General features: G+C 36.4%; 1 pseudogene; it reads right to left on the reverse strand.

The window, feature by feature from the left end:
• Nucleotides 1-2,922: 2,922 nt before the first annotated feature.
• LOC123609744 lies at nucleotides 2,923-3,386 on the reverse strand (annotated as a pseudogene).
• Between the last annotated feature and the right edge of the window lie 3,147 nt (nucleotides 3,387-6,533).

Here is a 6,533-nt window from a genome sequence, read left to right on the forward strand (position 1 = left end):
GGATATTAACACCTTACAGATATATCATTTGTAAATTTCTTTTCTCATTCAGTAGGTTGACTTTTTGTTTTGTTGATGGTTTCCTTTACTGTACAAAAACTTCTTAGTTTGATGTAATCCCATTTGTTATTTTTACTTTTGTTTCCCTTCCGTGAGGAGAGAGAGCCAAACAAATGCTGCTAAGACTAATGTCTAAGAGTTTAATGCCTATGTTTTCTTTCAGGTGTTTTATGGTTTCAGGTCTTACATTTAGGTCTTCAATGCATTTTGAGTTTATTTTTGTATATGGTGTAAGAAACTGGTTCAGTTTTATTCTTTTTCCTCTAGCTGTCCAGTTTCCCCAGCACCATTTTTTGAAGACTGCCCTTTTCCCATTGTATATCTTGCCTCCTTTGTCTTAGATTAATTGACCACATAAATGTGGGTTTATTTCTGAACTCTCTGTTTTGTTTCATTGGTCTATGTATCTGTTTTTGTTCTCTACCCTACTGTTTTGATTACTATAGCTTTATAGTATAGCTTGAGGTCATGGAGAATGATACGTTCAACTTTATTTGTTCTAATTCTGTAAAAAATGCCTTTGGTATTTTGATAGGGATTGTATTGAATTTATAGATTGCTTTGGGTACTAATTACATTTTAGCAATATGGATTTTTTCAACTTATGAGCATAAAATATCTTTCCATTTATTTGTGTCATCTTCAATTTCTTTCATCAATGTCTTACAGTTTTCAGAGTACTGGTCTTTCGCCTCCTTGGTTAAATTGATTCCTAGGTATTTTATTCTTTATGATGCAATTTTAAGTAGGAATGTTTTCTTAATTTCTTTTTCTGGTAGTTTGTTATTACTGTGTAGAAATTTATCTGATTTCTGTATATTAATTTTTATCCTGCAACTTTCTTAAATTCATTTATTACTTCTAGTCTTGTGGTGGTTTTTAGGTTTTTTTTTAAATCTACAGTATCATGTCATCTGCATACAGTGACAGTTTTACTTGTTGCCAATGGATGACTTTATTTCTATTTCTTGTCTCATTGTTGTGGCTACAATTTCAATATTATGTTGAATAAATGCGATGAGAGCCAACATTCTTGTTTTGTTTTAGATCTTAGATGAAAAGCCAAAAGCTTTTGAGAAAAGCTTTTCATTGAGTATTCTGTTAGCTGTTGCTTTACCACACTGTTTAATATGTTGAGGTATGTTGTCTCCAAACCCACTTTGTTGAGAGTTTTTAATGTTTATCACTTTTTAGAGAAAGAGAGCGCGAACAGGGAGGGGCAGAGTGGGAGGGGGATGGGGATCCGAAGTGGGCTCTGTGCTGAAAACAGAGAACCCAATGCAGGGCTCAAACTCACAAACTGTGAGATCATGACCTGAGCTGAAGTCAGACCCTTAACCGACTGAACCACCCAGGTGCCCCGAGAATTTTTATCATAAATGTATGTTGAATTTTATCAAATGTTTTTACTATGTCTATTGAGATTATTATATAATTTTTATCCCTCATTTTGTTAATGTGGTGTATCACTTTGATTTGTGTAAAGCAAACCATTATTCCATCCCTGGGATAAATTACATTTGATCAGAGTGTATGATCATTTTAATGTATTGTTGAATTTAGTTTGCTACAATATTTTAAGGATCTTTGCATTTCTGTTCATCACGGATATTGGCCTATAGTTCTGTTTTTTGGTAGTAACTTTGGTTTTGTTACCAGGGTAATGTTGGCCTCAGAATGAATTTGGAAATGTTCTTTTCTCATCAATTTTTGGGAACAGTTTGAAAAGGACAGGTATTAACTACTCATTAAATGGTGGAATTTACATGTGAAGCTGTGTGAACTGGACTTTTGTTTATTGGCAGTTTTTTGATTACCAATACAATTTCATTACTAGATATCAGTCTATTCAGATTTTGCTTTCTAATTCAAGACTTGAAAGATTATGTTTCTAGGAATTTACCCATTGCTTCTAGGTCATTCAAATTGTTGGCCTATAAATGTTTGTAGCAATCTCTTCTAATCTCTGTATTTCTGTGGTTTTGGTGTAACTTCTGTTTCATTTTTTATTTTATATATTTGGGCCTAGTATCCTTTTTTCTTGATGAGTCTGGCTGAAGGCTTATTAATTTTATTTATCGTTTCAAGGAACCAGCCCTTAGTGTCATTGAACTGTTCTATTATTTTGTTTTTTCTTATTTATTTCTACTGTGATTTTTATTACTTCCTTCCTTCTACTAATGTTTGGATTCGTTTGTTCTTTTTTTCCAGTTCCTTTAGCTGTAAGTTTAGATTGTTTATTTGAGATATTGTTTCTTGAAGTAAAGTTTTGTCACCAGAAACTTCCTTCTTAGAACTGCTTTTGCTGCATCCCATAGATTTTTGAATGTTGTGTTTCTATTTTCAATTTTCTCCAGGTATTTTTTGATTGCCTCTTTGATTTTCGTGTTGACTCATTAGCTGCTGAGTAGCATTCTATTTAGCCTCTATGTGTTTGTTTTTCCCAGTTTTTTCTTGAAATTGATTTCTAGTTTCATACTTTGTGGTTGGAAAAGATACTTGATATGATTCAACCTTTTTAAATTTATTGAGACTTTCTTTGTGATGTAACATGTGATCTATCCTGGAGTTGATCCATGTGCAATTGACAAAAAAAAGTATATTCTGTTGCTTTGGCTGCAAAGTTTTGTACCATCTATGAAGTCAATCTGGTATAATGTATCATTTAAGGCCACTGTTTCTTTACTGATTTTCTGAGAAATATATTCATTGATGTAAGTGGAGGGCTAACGATCCCTACTATTATTGCCTTACTGTCAATTTTTTCTCTACATATCTGTTACTATTTGCTTTATATATTTAAGCATACCTATTTTGGAAGCTTATTTATTTATTTATTTATTTATTTATTTATTTATTTATAAACAAGCTCTAGCCAATTTTATTAACAAAAAATTTTACGTGATTCACTTTTCACCAGTCTGTTCTGGCATGCTTCGAATGATATCAGAATCACCTGGATCAATAATAGCCAGTGTGCACACTCTGTAGTATTTCCCACACGCTGTGCCCAATTCAATATTATTGCCGCTGTAGTGATGGACACCAGTTTTGGCCAACATGGCATAGTATTCTATTTCAGATTTCCTCAAGGCTGGGCAGTTGTTGGCGAGGATGACCAGTTTCGCTTTGCAATGTCTGATCATTTTCAGAGTCTGCTTTTACCCCAACACGTACTTCCCACTTTTCATAACGAATTGGAGCCTAGAGTTGATGGACTCCAGAGACTTTTTCGTCTTCTTTGCGGCCACCATCTTCCTGCCTTAGGTGCGGGGCGGACCCAACCAGAAGCAACCGCCAAAATGGCCGGGAGAGAGAAAGGGAAGCATAGATATTTATATCTGTCTCTTGATAAAATCTCTAAAGTGTAACCCCGCTTTCTTTTTGTTTTCATTTTCTGGAATATCTTTTTTCATCTCTTCTCTCCATCTGTATGTATCTTTAAGTCAGAAGTGAGTCTCTTTAGGTAGCATATAGTTACGTCTTTTTATTTTTTTATTTTTTTATCCATTCACAACCTTGTGTCCTTTGATTGGGGTATTTAGTCCATTTATATTTAAAGTAATCACTGGTACTTTATGTAATTTTCCCACTGTTAATTGTTTTCTGGTTGCTTTTGTTGTTCTTCTCTGTTCTTTCTTATTCTCTTGCTTTCTTTTTGTATGATTTGATGGATTTCTTTAGTGTTATGTTTGGATTCCTTTCTTTTGATTTTTTGTGTATCTATTATAGGTTTTGTTTTATGGTTACCATGAGGCTCATATATAACATCCTATGTACCTAGAAGCCCATTTCAACTTCTGGTTGCTTATATTTGAACACATGCTAAAATCTCTATATTTTTAGTCTCCCCTCTCCCATATTTTAGGTTTTTATTGTCATATTTTTGTTTCTTTTTATGTTGTGTATGCCTTAACTAACTATTGTAGATATAGTTTATTTTGCTAATTTTGTCATTCAACCTTCATACTAGCTGTATCAGTGATTGATCCACTACATTTACTGTATGTTTGCTTTTGCCACCTTTCTTCTTTCATACTTTTCTTAGTTCTAGTTATGACCTTTTCTTTTTTGCTTAAAGAAGTCCCTGCAATATTTCCTGTAAGCCCACTTCAGTGGCAATAAAATCTTTTAACTTTTGTTAAAACTTTTTGTCTAGAAAATTCTTAATCTCTTTTTGAATTCTTTTTTTTTTTCAACGTTTATTTATTTTTGGGACAGAGAGAGACAGAGCATGAACGGGGGAGGGGCAGAGAGAGAGGGAGACACAGAATTGGAAACAGGCTCCAGGCTCTGAGCCATCAGCCCAGAGCCTGACGCAGGGCTCGAACTCACGGACCGCGAGATCGTGACCTGGCTGAAGTCGGACGCTTAACCGACTGCGCCACCCAGGCGCCCCTCTTTTTGAATTCTTAATATTAACCTTGCCAGATATAATATTCTTGGTTGTAGGGTTTTTCCTTTTAGCATCTTAAGTATATCATACCACTTCATTGTGGCCTGCAAAAATTCATCTAAATAGTCATTCATCAGCTATTCATCAGTTAATAGTCTTATGGGTATTACCTTGTACATAGCTATTTTCATTTATCTTGCTGCTTTTTAAAAATTAAAAAAAAAATTAAAAAATTTTAATGTTTATTTATTTTTGAGAGAGATAGAGCACCAGCAGGGGATGGACAGAGAGAGGGAGGGAGACAGAATCTGAAGCAGGCTCCAGGCTCTGAACTGTCAGCACAGAGCCCAACATGAGTGGGCTCTGTTAGATCATAGAGTTAGATCTCTCTAACTCACAGACTGAGAGATCATGACCTGGAACAAAGTCAGACACTCAACTGACTGAGCCGCACCATATCTTGATGCTTTTAAGAGTCTCTATCTTTAATTTTGGGCATTTAAATTATTATGTGTCTTGGCATAGATCTGTTTGGATTCATCCCATTTGGGGCTCTCTGTGCTTTCTAGACCTAGGTATTTGTTTCCTTCTTCAGGTTAGGGAAGTTTTCAGCTGTTATTCAGAGAAGTTTTCTGTCTGTCTTGCTTTTCCTGGGCCCCCTAAAATGCAAATGTTAATATGCTCAATATTGTTCCTGAAGTCCCCTAAAATTTTTAAAAATTCTGTTTGCTGTTGTTGTTTGTTGTTGTTTAACTTGGTTAATTTCCACTATCCTGTCTTCCAGATCACTGGTCTATGTTTCTGCATCATCTAATCAGCCACAGCTTCCTTCTGCTACCTTCTTCATTTCAGTTATTGTATTCTTTAGCTCTGATTATTTATTTTTTATGTCTTCTATCTCTTTGTTCAAGTTCTGTTTTTCTTCATTCTTCCCTTGATTTGGGTGAACATCTTTATGAGCATTACTTTGAACTCCTTTTTTTTTTTAATGCTTATTTTTGAGAGAGAGAGAGAGAGAGAGACAGAGAAAGAGAGAAAGAAAGCAGGGGAGGGGCAGAAAGAGAGAGACAGAATCTGAAGAAGGCTCCAGACTCTGAGCTGTCATCACAGAGCCTGAGTTGGGGCTCAAACTCATGAACTGTGAGATCATGATCTGAGCTGAAATAGGTCGCTTAACTGACTGAGCCACCCAGGTACCCTCATTACTTTGAATTCCTTACAGGTAGATTACTTATCTCCATTTTTAAAAAGAACTTTTTTATGATTTTTTAAACATATTTCTCTGTTTTCTCATTTTGCCTGACTCTCTGTTTTCATATATTAAACTGATAGCTTTGTCTCCCAGGCTTGAAAGAGTGGCCATATGTAGAAAGTGTCCTGTGTGTTCCACAAGTGTACTCCTACCTAGTCACCAGAGCCAGGGACTCCAGGGATGTCCTTTGTATGTCTTGTGTGAACCATTCTATTATGACTGTGATTTAAGTGTTGCTCATGGTGGGGCTGGAACCAGCTAAGCTGGTGGCAATTGCTGGCCACAACTGGCCACTGGTGGTCAGGTGGTCCCACTAGGGCAAAGATTCCAGGGAGACACTGGTGACATTCAAGGCCACCTGTTGGGTATTGTGGAACAGGAGTTGCTTTGGTGGGGCATTGATCCCAGCTGAGTCTATCTGCTGAGTGTGACAGTATGGAAGTCACTTTGGGGAAAAGCTGGTTCTAGCCAAGCGATTCACTATAAGAGCCACTTTGGAGAGGCTCCTGCTGGGGCAGGTCCATAGGGGAAAACCAAGTCTAGGTAAGCAGTACTAGAAAGATGGATGGAGAGTTTCAGAAATGGCACTTGCTGGCACTGGGCCAGCAAGGTAGAGGAGGGTAAGAATAATGATGCCTGCAAGTGCTCCATTCCTGGAGAAAGTTTCTCCAGATCCATGCCCCTATGTTGTATACTCTAAAATTCATCAATAAATCTTTACATAAGGCCCAAGAACTTCTAAACTGCTTTCCCTCTGCTAGGTCTTGGAGCAAGTGAGTTTGTGCATGGGCCCTTTAAGAGTGGAGTCCTTGGTTTCCTTGGTTT

Source organism: Leopardus geoffroyi, chromosome B2 (assembly GCF_018350155.1).
Source record: "Leopardus geoffroyi isolate Oge1 chromosome B2, O.geoffroyi_Oge1_pat1.0, whole genome shotgun sequence".
In the NCBI taxonomy this organism is placed as follows: Eukaryota; Metazoa; Chordata; class Mammalia; order Carnivora; family Felidae; genus Leopardus; species Leopardus geoffroyi.